The sequence below is a fragment of the Peromyscus leucopus genome, chromosome 3 (assembly GCF_004664715.2).
Source record: "Peromyscus leucopus breed LL Stock chromosome 3, UCI_PerLeu_2.1, whole genome shotgun sequence".
Classification (NCBI taxonomy): domain Eukaryota; kingdom Metazoa; phylum Chordata; class Mammalia; order Rodentia; family Cricetidae; genus Peromyscus; species Peromyscus leucopus.
Genome location: NC_051065.1, coordinates 25,612,763 through 25,626,489, shown reverse-complemented (window position 1 = coordinate 25,626,489; position 13,727 = coordinate 25,612,763).

The following is a 13,727-nucleotide window of genomic DNA, read 5'->3' as shown; positions in this document are numbered from 1 at the left end:
CTGAAAGAAAGGATGAAAGGGGGTTTCCTGTTTTAATTTTTAATAGCATGTATTACGTGAAATTGTGGGTTTCGTTATTAAATTTGCATACATACACACAATGCGTATCTATTTTATTCACCCCCACTGCTCTCTTTGTCCCCCTTCTGCTCCCACTAATTCTCTTCCTTTTCCCAACTACTTCTGCTTCCATGTCTTAGTGTGAGTGTGTGTGTGTGTGTGTGTGTGTGTGTGTGTGTGTGTGTGTGTGTGTGCCAGTGAGTTTCATTAGGGTTATTTATAGGCATCTCAGCAGTGGCTACACTGCCAGAGAAAATATCTCCCCTTCAAATGAGAGGGGTTGTTTGTGGTGGTATTGTGCTCCCCAAAATATTGTGTACTCTAATAAATTTATCTGGGGTCAGAGAACAGACAGCCACTAAATACAAAGGCTAGAAAATGGTGGCACTCACACCTTTAATCCTAGCATTCCAGAGACAGAAATCCCTCTGGATCTCTGTGAGTTCAAGGCCACATTGGAAATAGCCAACCATGGTGACACACATCTTTAATCCCAGAAAGCCAGCCTTTAATCCCAGGGAGTGGTGGTAGAAAGCAGAAAGATATATAAGGTGTGAGGACCAGAAACTAGAAGCATTTGGCTGGTTAAGCATGTGGCTGGTTAAGTATTCAGGCTTTTGAGCAGTAATTCAGCTGAGACCCATTCCAGATGAGGACTGAGAGGCCTCCAGTCTGAGGAGACAAAACCAGCTGAGGACCAGGCGAGGTGAGATAGCTGTGGCTTGTTCTGTCTCTCTGATCTTCCAGCATTGACCCCAACAACTGGCCTTGGGTTTGATTTTATTAATAAGAACTTTTAAGATTCCTGCTACAGTTGTTTCTGGTTTGAGACTTTGTGGCAGTTTTTTTTTGTTGTTGTTGTTGTTGTTGTTTTAAAGATGAGATAGGATCTCACTAGGTAGCTCTGGGACTCACTAGGTAGACCAAGCTGGTTGTGAACTCACAGTGATCCACCTGCACCTGTCTCCCAAGTGCTGGGATTAAAGATGTACACCACCACAACCAACCTCAAAAGAGTTTTAAAGAGTTCATATCAAGAGATCATATACCACCTGGGTTTGCTAATTGGCCTTCACCCAAGGAAAAAATAAATTCTCTGCTATCTTTGTAAAAGAAGATAGCTTTACAAACTATTGAGCAAACCAGTCCAACAAAGTCAGACCATAGACCCTCTCACAAAGAATGGAAGAGAAGGGCAGTGTCTTCTTTGATTATTCCACCTCAAAGTCCTGGTTCTCAAGTCCTTTAGAAAAACAATATTGTGCTGTGAAACCTCCAAGGCATGAGGGTACATACCTGGAATCCCAACACTCCAGGCTCTACAAAACACAGTGGATCCTTTCTCAAAAGACGAGAGTTAAACATGACACTACATTTTGAAAGGACCGTGAAATAATTTCCACTCCAGGTTTTGTAGAGTGGATGCTTTAAGAAGATGGGGAGAAGTTTGGAAGTCTGCAGTCTAGAAGAAACCTGTCTCAACACCCAACAACTACTAAGTAAACAGAAGAAAAGGCCCACCAGCAAGCACACAATGCATAACTTCAGAATGCTTTTGAGTGCTCAACGATCAACTACTTTCTACAGAGGTAGAACAAGATATACACTAAACAAAGGAATGTGGATGGCTTTGGACCTCTCAGAGCTTCATGCAGACTAGAGACAATTTGCATGTGTGACGTCAAAATCCAGAAGGAAAGTAATATTGAAATAGAGCTCTATGTACAGTCCAGCTGCCAATCAGGTGCAAAGATCAAATAAAGACGTCACACATGCAAATTAGTCACCTGCTCCTCAAGCCCTCTTCCTGGGGAACCTAACTTTAACGATTAAATGAGAAGAGACCTTGAGATTCAGTAAAGAAGACTCAGTAAAGAGAATTTGTTTAATAAAAACAAAAAGAAGGGGCTAGAGAGATGGCTCAACAAACAGTTAAAAGCACTATTGTTCCTGTGGAGGACCCAGGTTCGGTTTCTGGCACCCACATCATGGCTCACAATCATCTTTAACTCCAGTTTCAGGGGATCTGATCCCTCTTCTGGCCTCTGAGGATACCAGACATGCATGTGGTATACAAACATACATACATACATACATACATACATACATACATACATGCATGCATGCATACATGAAAGCAAAATAGTCTTACACATAAAAATAAATAAATCTAAATTTTAAAAAATTAAGAACCTTCAAGTGATGATAAAGGCAGATCTTAGGGAAGAGGCTGTGAATCTGACCCAGGGAACAACCAGTCCAGGGTGGATCATGTCAGGAAACATTTCTAGTCTTCAAGTTGGTCGAATATTTTTGGTATTTTTGGTATCTGGGAAGAAGTCTTAGAAATTAGTAGGTAAGTTGAAAGTGAATGGATAACTATATTAAAACCTGAACAGGTAAACAAAAAGGAACCAGACAGATATTAATCACTGGGAAAATAAAAGTGTGTAAGAAGGGAAAATGATCTCACTGTGTGTGGTGGTTTGAAAGAAAATGGCCCCAAAGGGTGTGGCACTATTGAGAGGTGTGGCCTTGTTGGAGTAGGAGTGGCCTTGTTGGAGCAAATGTGTCACTGTGGAGGTGAGCTTTGAGGTCATATATGCTCAAGCCACACCCAGTATCTTAGACCATTTCCTGTTGCCTGTAAGTGAAGACGTAGGACTCTCAGCTCCATCTCTAGCACCATTCCCGCCTGCAGGCCACCCCTTTTCCTCCATGATGGTGATGGACTGAACCTCTGACCTGTAATCGAGCCACCCCAATTAAATGCTTTCTTGTATAAGAGTTGCTGTGGTCATGGTGTCTCTTCACAGTGACAGAAACCCTAACTAAGACACTGAGCTAAATACGTCACCTCTGAAGAGGGTTCTGGGTTTGCAGTAATGAAATGAGTGGTGTTGTTAACCTAAAACCACACTGAGGGGAAGGGGGCTAGGTAGAATGCATACTGGTGGGGATGCAAACAAAGTAACTAAATAAAGCTCTGGCCTCCCCTAATGCAATGAGAGATCAGTGTAAGATTCAGTTTAACGTAGGCACATACAAGTTGTCATTACTGGAAAAGGATAGGAGACAACAGTGACAACAGGGGTTGTTGGTTTTAGACTGAAGAAAAAGTCTTGTGTTCATGAACAGTTTGATAAAAACCACAAGTTAGTTCATTAAAAGGAGAGAGTAAAAAGGGGCTTTCTATATCATATATTAAAGTATGCTATTGGTCCATTGTATCCAATTCAATGTGTCATTACATGTGAACAGTGAAACACAAAACAGCTTAAGTCCAGAAGGCGCTCACAACAGACAGACAAGACAGACATAATTTATCACTCATCCCAAGGAAAACAAATCCCACCCTTGTCTAACTTTATATATAAAATAAATTGCTCAACAAATGACAAATATAAGAGTGAGCAATTCTAAACTTAGGAGAAATTGAAAAGGCTACAAAGAGATCTATAATTGTATATTAACAGTTTTTTAAAGTTGGCTCATTTAACTTTATAAAAATTAATTATTAAATGGTAAAATGCCCTAAAATGAGTAAAAAGAAATAACAAGTTTGAGAAAAGTACTTGTAGCATATACATTGGAAAAATTATTAGTCTGTGACATTAGGAGTCCTCAAAATTGACAGCAAAGTCACAAATAGCAAAATACAAGCAATTGATGGGATCTAGTAATTTACAGAATAGAGGTCATAACTGGTAAGTAATCTACAAAGATATGCTGGAACTTTCGGGTAGTCCAAGAAAAGCAAGTTATATTATGCAGTTATATATCCATCGGATGAGCAAATTCTGAGTTTGGTGCCCCTGGTTGGTGAGGCTCCCAGAAGGCGTCACTGGCAGAAATGACAGTGCCTGGACTGTTTTCAAGACGCAGTTTGTTCAAAGTTAAAGTTGATGCTGCCTCAGACCAGCAATCCCTTGAGAGAGTGTGGTATCATTGCAGAGACCTTTTTCTGAAGAATTGTCTGAGGGGACAAAAAATGGCAACCAAGCTGGATTTTTTAATGACACCACTGATAAAAACAGCTGCTTTTTGGGGGATTAACTGCAAAATTAGTGGACCAACACACTCAGTCCCATATCAGGCCCATTTAACACTGCCCTTGACTTGTCAAAAAAGTGTGTGTGAGTGTGTATGTGTGAGTTCATATGTATGTGTGTGTGTGAGTGTATGTGTATATGTGTGTGAGAGTGTGTGTGTGTGAGTGTGTGAGAGTATGTGTGTGTGAGTGTGTGTGTATGTGAGTGTGTATGTGTGTGAGTGTGTGTGTGCATGTATGTGAATGTGTATGTGTGAGTATGTATGTGAGTTCATATATATGTGAGTGTGTGCAAGTGTGTATGTGTGTGTGAGTGTGTGTGTGAGAGAGTGAGAGTGTGTGTGTGAGTGTGTGAGAGTATTGTGTGAGTGTGTGTGTATGTGTGAGAATGTGTGTGAGTGTGTATGTGTGTGAGTGTGTGTGTGCATGTATGTGAATGTGTATGTGTGTGTATGTGTGAGTTCATATGTATGTGAGTGTGCAAGTGTGTATGTGTGTGTGAGTGTGTATGTGTGTGAGCCTGTATATGAGTATATATGTGTGAGTTCATATGCATGTGTGTGAGAGTGTGTGTGAGTATGTGTGTGTGTGAGTGTGTGCGAGTGTGTGTGCACGCACGCAAATGTGTGCGAGCATGCGGGTACATGTGCATGTGTGTGAGAGTGTGTGTGTGAGGGTGTGTGTGAGTGTGCGGGTACATGTGCGTGTGTGTACATGTGAAGGTGAAAGGACAGTCTCAAGTATCATTATTCAGGTATTGTCCACTATTTTTTTTCTTTGAGACAGCCTCTTCACCAACCTCGGACTCACAAAAAAGACCACACCAGCTGGCAGTGAGCTCCAGACGTCCATCTTGTGGATTACAAACCTGTGCCACCACACTTGGCTGGGGTTTTTGTCACTGGTTCTAGGGCCTGAACTCAAACCCTTACGCTTACAAGACAAGCACCTTACCGACCAATCTCCTCCCCAGCCTCAAGAGTGCTAATACCTTCTTTCCACCTTCTTCTTTGCAATCTGTCTCTTGATTTCACCCACCTAAACACTTATAGATCTCTAAAACCCATATCAGAAAAATCCCTGACACACCAGGGCAGCCTCCTAGCCAAAGCTTTTCACCAGAGAAAAATGATTATTTATATTCCCTACACTCAGAACTGTTCTCATGAATGTGTTGTCTCCCATTAAACCACACCTCCTCTACTGAGGCATTGCCTTGAGATTCCAGGATATTGGGTGGTAATTATATAGTAAATGGCAAGGATGCCTTGCATAATCCCAGTCGTATGTAACAGAATCCATCTATCTTTCCCTGGAAAGGCTTACACAGTTCTCAACAGGTTATGTCCCAGTTGGTGGGAGAAAATGTTTCTCTCTGATCTGCAATTTCCATGTTTCACTGATTAAAATAAAAGTACTTTTAAGATGTATTATTATAGTGTAGTAAAGTAGAAAGCAGGTTATAATTTTAAGTTATTTACTTGAATGATGAAATAAAGGGTAAAAAGAGAAAAAATGTAAAACAAATAACAATGAGCCAAAAAAATGGTGGAACCACTCCATATCTGGAAATATAAAGTTTTAAATATAATTTATAAAGAAAGTATTCTAGTTTCCTTTTCTGTTGCTGTGGTAAAACACTCTAATCAAAAGCAACTTGAAGAAGAAAAGGGTTTATTTGACTTACACTTCCCAGGTCACAGCCCATTACTGAAGGAAGTCAGAACAGGAACCCACTCGCTGCCAAGGAAGCATAAAAGAAATCATGGAGAATGCTGCTTGCTGGCTTGCTCCCTAGCTCACACCTCAGACCCTCCTGCTTGAGGATGGTGCCACCCATAGTGGGCTGGGCCCTCCCACATCAATCAAGACCATCCCTCACGGACATGGTCATGGGCCATTCTGACCTAGACAAACCCTCTATTGGAACTCCCTTGGATAACTCTAGGATTATGTCAAATTGACAGCTGAAGCTAACCAGGGCAGAAAGTATCTTTTTGGTAGCTTCTAAAACTTAAGAAATTATCCAATGGACTACTGTTTCCTTGCATTTGTCCAATACCCATGTATATGAAAGATGGATGCCAATATACCTCCATGAGCAAGCCTTTCTCTAAGATAGGTTCTGAAAGCACTGGAAATATATTAGCTCATAAAATCAAGTTGCTGCTACTCTTACTTGGGAGCTTACTGAGAAATAAGTCTCTATAAGGTTACAGCATAAGTAAAGATAATAGAAAGCATCTTGAGGATATCACACAAAAAAAGAAACCATATTTCTCTGCTAATGGGAAAAATCACATTACATGAAGTCTTTCAAGGAAGAGATGTATTGAGTGCACCATGAACTTGAGGGTACTATGCCAAGAAAAAGTAAGTCTCTGGGTAAGTTGATTTAAAGTTATAGTACCTTGCCCTCCCTCTATTCCATACGGCATTTATTTCAGCAACTCGGAACTCTAAAGTGAGCTCTTATCATACAGACAGAAGTTATCTTGATCTCGGAACTGCAACTTCCTGATTAAAAATGAATCCGTGCAAATAACAGTTAACAGCAACCAGACTCCAGGTCACAATTCTACACCCAGAGCTGTCACCAGCTGACCTTCAGTAAATCCCAAGAGACTATCTCTCTCATATAACATAGCTAAAGTGGATGATCTCTAAGACTGCTAGAAATGCAATGGCTTTGTGGATGTTTGCAATAAGGACTAAGAAGCAAACAGCCTTTTCTAGATGGATGCAACCAAGAGACCCCCCCCTCTGCCTCACATTCTCTTGATACACAAGGGTCTTTCTCGTTGACCTTTCCTTCATCTTTCTCCCAATTCCTTCATTACACTCCACTATCCACCATGCTCTAACAATAATAACAAAGGTACACAGTGAACTCTTTCTATGTGAAATACCATGAAGAGCATTTTGATAGAGTTTACCCAGTCCTGACAACCATTGTATGACATACACGACAATATCTTCTCATTTTACAGTCTGTGAGCATGGACCATGGAAAGATAGCTTTTCTTCCATCCTAGCGTGATGGTTTGAAAGAAAACGGCCTCTAAAGGGAGTGGCACTATTAGGAGGTGTGGCTTTGTTGGAGTAAATATGGCCTTGTTGGAGAAAATATGCCACTGTGAGGGTGGGCTTTGAGGTCTCATGTATGCCCAAGCCACTCCCAGTGACTTAGACTACTTCCTGTTGCCTGCAAGTTAAGATGTAGGACACTTGGCTACTTCTCCAGCACCATGTCTGTCTGTGTGCCACCATGTCGCATCATGAAGACAATGAGCTCAACCTCTGACAGTGTGAGCCACCTCAATTAAATGATCTTTCCTTTATAAGAGTTTCTGTGGTCATGATGTCTCTTCACAGCAATTGAAACTCTAACTAAGACAGAAGTTAGTACCAAAAACTGGGTTATTGTTGTGATAGGCCTGACCATGTTTTTGTTTGGAGGATTTCAGACTTTGGTACTTTTGGTTAGGAAAGCAGTGGAATGTTTAAGCACTGCTTAATGGGCCATACTAGTAGGAGCATGGAAGACAATGGTGCTGAGAATGATTTAAACTGGGGGTAGGGGACTGGGTCAAGAGGCTTCAGAGGAGAAGAATTTTTGTTTGTTGCCTAGAGATCATTCTTGTCATATTTTGGTGAAAAATGTGGCTGCTTTTGACCCTTGTCCAAAGAGTCTGCCTGACGCTAAAGTGAAGAGATTTGGATTAATTCCATTGGCAGAGGAAATCTCAAAACAGACTAATATAGACTCTGTTGTGTGATTATTAGTGTCCATGCTTGTAAAGATTTATAATGAAAAAGAACAAGGTTAGGAATAAAAGAACATCAGGATGTGGAATGGAGCTAAGTCCTATGTTCAAGGAGATAAAACAGCTTAAGAAATGAAATAAAGAGAGTGGGACCTCAGGGCAAGATCCCACCCAGCTAAGTTTCCAACTTGTGAAAAGAATTAAGGAAAAGCTTAGAGCAGGGAGTGGTGATGCACTCTAATCCCTGCACTCGGGAGGCAGAGGCTGGTGGATCTCTGAGTTTGAGGCCAGCCTGATCTACAGAGCAAGTTTCAGAACAGCCAAGCCCAGGCAGTGAAGGTAACCAACCACCAAAAACAGAAAGCTGGCAAAGATGAAATTGAAAGATGCCTGAGTTCAAGGCCAGCCTTGTCTACAGATACAGTTCCAGGACAGCCAAGCTTAAGCAGTGAAGGAAACCATCAAAAAAAGAAAGTTGGTGAAGATGTATTTGAACAAGGGGCCCGTGTTCTACCCCAGTAAGCAACAGAACTCAGCAGATTCAGCCATGTGGTTCTGAAGTTAAGGACAGAAAAAAAGTGAGAGGGAGGGAGGCTATGGAATTCGCCTTCTCGAGTAAGAAAAGCATGTGTCAGTTGTGTCCCTGAGTGGAGGCCTGGAGAGGCCATTTTGTGAAGCTGTGAAGGTGAAGAAGCATGGATTGCCTTGGAGACCCCAAGATGTTGGAGATGCCAGAGCCATGGGATATCTGCTGAGGAGAGCTGCTAACAGGGAATGGAACCAGCCCAAGGGAGAGAAGTGTGTTGCAGTCAACAAAGCTGAAAGGAGTTGGAGATCTGAAGTGAGTTTTGATATCAGACATGGAGACACAGAGTCTGTAGTTTTCCCAGCTCGTTTTTGGTCTTGTTTTGGTCCAGTATTTCCTTACTATGCTCCCTTCTCTACATTTTGGAACAGTAACATTTTGTGCCATTATATGTTAGAAGTATGTGATCTTTTTTTTTTCTTGATTTTTATGGGAGATTACAGTTAAGAGATTGCATGAATCTCAGAAGAGACTTTGAACTTTAGATTTTTAAATAAGTTTGATACTGCTACAGGCTATTGGAACTTTTGAAGTTGAACTCAATGCATTTTTGCATTATGATATGGCTACAAGCCTTTGGGGGCCAGGAACTGGAATGTGGTGATTTGAAAGAAAATGTCCCCCAAAGGGAGTGGCGCTATTAGGAGGTGTGGCTTTGCTGGAGTAGGTGTGGCCTTGATGGAGGAAGTGTGTCACTGTGGGGGTGGGCCTTGAATAGCAATAGAACCCCTAATTGTGGGGGTGGGCTTTGAACAGAAATAGAAACCGTAACTAAGACACCATCTGTGACATAAATACTCAAGTGTATACAACAGAATAAGCATTATGCTCCTTGAATGAAGTCCGTAGCTAAGACGACAAGAACAAAAACATCATGTGAGTGAACTTCGAGTGACTCAGCATACCGCTGCTGTTCATGATTCTTGAACCTGTCTAGTCCCTCAGGCAAGGCTTGAGCCTTGCCTCCCTGCAATAACCTATACATATCTTGGGGTATTTCAATAGTAATTAAGGTCTGGGTATGATATGTTTATCTGGACCAAAGACAAGATTTCTGAACTCACAAACACTAATAATTAACAGATCACAGACCACCATGTTTTGATCACGGTAACTTTCTTCCCCTGATAATTAATCATAAATTCATTTGCTTGTATTTAAAGATGAGTTTCTCTTGTTTCTATGTATGTGTTTATGTGCCTGTGTGAGTTTATGCAAACCATGCATGTGCAGATGCTTACAGAGGCTACAAGGGGGTGTCGCATCTTTTGTGTCTGTAAGCCACCCAGTGTTGGTGCTGGGAACTGAATCAGGTTCTCTGCAAGAGAAGTAAGTGTTCTTGATCACTTAATCTCCAGTCCCCTTTAGTTGTGTTTAAAAGCAATATAGAGCCTAGAGAGGCGGCTCAGCAGTTAGGATCACCGGATGCTCTTCCAGAGGACCTGGGACCTTCTGGCCTCTGAGGGCACCAGGCACACACAGGGCACACAGACACACATGCAGACAAAATACCCACACACCTAAAAAAAATAGTTTTTAAGAAAATTGAATAAGTAAATAAAAGCAATATAACTATTGTAAAAGTTACAAGAACTATAGCAAGCATGTTGTTGTGGTTAGGAAGAGTAAAAGTGTTTTGTATCCTCAAGTAGCTACTTATTCTCTGCAATTCTCAATTTGCTCATTGGTAAAATGATGAAAATAATTATTTTCAAGGTTCATTTGCTTTTGTCAGTGAGGATTAAAGAAAGTAATCCATTTGAAACAATGAGCCGCTAAATAAATATAAGCTACAGTTATGAATGCAGAAAAACCAAAGATAATTATTATATAAATATACACTTAATACATAAGTAAATACACAGATGCTAGAAAACAGAAGATGGATGAGTAGATTGGAAGTCATCCTAAATACACAGAACTTCATGCATATTCTAGACACAGAATGTCATTAAGTACCATAACACTCATAATACCAACCCAACCGCAGATGCCAAACTTCCATTTTACAGTAATTTGAGAAAGTTTATTAAAACAGCCACACCAGAGACAGACTTGGTTAATGTTTCACTACAAAAGCCTCTGGAGCCACCTTGTGGTCACATGCGCAACAGCCAGCCTCGGAATCCAGCTCCATTAAACTGTGGGGTTCAAAGAGCAGGCAGAATGCCGAGGGGTGGCTTCCTTGCTTAGCCACTGGGAAAAGCCTCTACCCTCTCTCCGATGGAAACAGGACACAAAGTTTGCTGTTGCCCACAAACATGCCTCTGTGCCTTTTTATTGAATTATACCAACTATAATTATACCAACTATAACTGCACTCTCCCTGCGCAGCTCCACTGGGTTCCATGATTAGCACAGGGGCACAGCCATCTCTGAATGGAATGGCAGAAGTCACAAAGCCAGCACAGTCGTTTGACAAAGATCCCGCAGAGCTGAGCCACATGATGGCTGCCATGCCACCTTTGGTTTTCATCTCCACCTGTTACATACTTGGGGCACTTTTAATATTTGTACAATTTGAGGATGTTGGGTTGATGGAAAATTCCTTATGAATCATGTATGCCTTCTCCCAGGAATGCTGCTTCTAAGCTTACCCAGGAAAGTCCTGAACATACTATTCCACATACACACACACTTTGAGGGAGATATCCTTATCTACTTGAAGGTCTTCCTTACGCCTTAGAGGTTGTGACACATAAAGAAGCCAGAGATCTCTTTATGAGGCTATGAGACATTTGAGGCTATGAGACATTGTAGTGGGTAGCCATTCCAGCTTGGATCTGGAAGTTCCACCCCCCATTGAGACTCTGGCAACTGTCATGCCTACGAGGCGGGGCCAGGGGAGGCATCTGGAGATGTGAGAGCTGGATGGGCCAGCACTCTCTCTGTGTGCTCTCTCTGTGCTGGGACGCTGAACGGTGAAGGTGGACTGTGCAGAGCTCCGGAGAACACCGCTGGATTGCAATACACCTTCCCCAGACCCTGCGACCTGCCTTTCACTTAATTTGTGAGTTACGCCATTAAATAAATATCCTTTTAACTACGTGGAGTGGCCAAAATAATTTCTCCAATAAGACATTCTTGAAACATCTGTCCCTCTACTTGCACTGGAACAAGATATTCACAACAAAGTAAATTCAAAAAGGTCAACAAGATCTGGTGGGCTAGAGGAGTTGGCCACAGTTCAAATTACAAGGCTCTTCCCATTGTACACTCAGACAATTATGTGGCATACTACTCTGCCCTACATAGAGACATATTGGTGAGTAAAGTATGAAGTGGAAAGGTGATAAAAGTATGAGGTGTTCAGGACCTCCCTCTCTTAGAAGTTAACTCATGTAGAGCCACTATAATGTCATATGACCAAGGAACAACAGAATGCCAGGTTTAGACATATAGACCAATTCTATAAAGATATAAATGTGAGCATTGATTGTATTATGCCAGAATTTAAATAATAACTACAGCCAGCTTTAGCCTGAGGATTTTTCCTGGGCACTCTGGCCACTAAGAGTTAATAATACACTGCTTAGGACATGGCAAAATGCCCAGGGTGGTTGAAAATTTTGTTTTGGTCTAGTGTCCTTGAAAGATTCTCAAAAATTGGGTTATGGGGTTAATGAGTAAGAATGATAACTCTGTTTATTAATGATGTCAAAACTTGGGGGAAAATGATTGGAAATGATAGCTCTGTTCTGTGATAGTTTATTAATGATGACTAGAAGTGAAACACATGTCTAAAAACAAAAATGATATGATCTATGTTTTGGAACATCATGAATGTATCCCTGCTAACTAAATTCTGTATAAATAAAGAAACACTCTGGCTGCAAGTCAGTCAGGCTGCAAGATTCTCCCGACCACCATGGCCTGGCTCACTTCCTTCTCCCGCCGACTCCTTACACCCTCTGCAGGACCCATGCATGGCCGGGGAATGGCTCCCGGCAGCACAGCATCAGAGAAGAACTGCAAGAGGGATGCCCACATGACACATAGATAGAAATGATGGCTTTTGAGACACTGCCAGGGATTAAAAACAAACAAACAAACAAACAATTGAGGACAGACCTGTAGCAAAGGCTGAATAGAAGAACTCAAGCCAATAAAAAATTTTGATCTCCAGTTACTGTAAGTCATGATCTTTTTGAAAGTCTTGAGATGTGAAGGGGGCTAGCTTCGAAGATGCTTATCCATGTGAAATCTCCCTGAATCACTCACTGAAAGACCACAACCAGTGCTTGGCCCACCAACACAGTAGATCTGGGGGAAGCTCCCTGCAGTGTTTAGAATAGTCACTCCTCCTGGACACACTGTCTTTCTTCTCCCAGTATGGTAAGGGGAGAAATGTTCGAATGGGGAGTGGGGACTGAGTTCAAAGCATCCCCTCTCCATTATGTTATTTCTAACAATAAATTCCAAATTATCAAACCACATCTTCTACTTACACAGGCCCTCAATCCTTTTCCTATTATCTAATTCTTGGTTCTAGGTAATGTATTATTTCCAGTGAATTCAGTCAATCACAAACCTTGCCTCTCTGTTTCATCCACATAAGTGGTATGTGGTATTCACTAAAGGCAGGAAGCTAATCTTTAATTTTGGTAATTTCAAAGTTTATCCTTGTCATCGCAGCTGAATGGTCTTGACCTCGTGAGTTCTGAATTCAGTCATTATTATCATCACTCCCCAGTTTGTGTACATCTCCATTTACATTTCTCCTCTTTCTTCTAATCCCCGAGAAAGAGCTGCTCCAGCTTGTGCTGTGCTGTGCTGTGCCTTATCTCTCCTTCACTCACCTTTCCCCACAGCCCATTTCATTAGTTGCCCTCCTTTCCTTCCATCTTGAATCCCTGTCTCATCAGGTTCTTATCTTTAAGTCTGTTATTCTGTAGAGGGCCCCAAAACAGCTTCTGGCAGACCCTACCCAGTGGGGCCTGCATCAAAGGGGAAATACCTGACATTCCAAACATTCCCTATACCCCTAGACAAATGTCAGCCAATCAGAGTCCTGAACCCTGGAAATCCCCTCACCCTAACCTCTGCTATGATTTTTAAAAAAAACAATCCTGCCTGGGCTGGGGGGCTCTCTGCTCTCACTGCTGCCTCAGACAGACAAAGGGACCAAGCTCAGAACTTGATGATAATAAAGGCTTTTTGCTTTTATATGTGGGATTCAGTCTCCATGGTGGTTTTTTGGGGGTCCTCACGATCTGGGCATAACAATTCCACTACTGCCCCAACTGTCTCCTTCCTTTTCCCT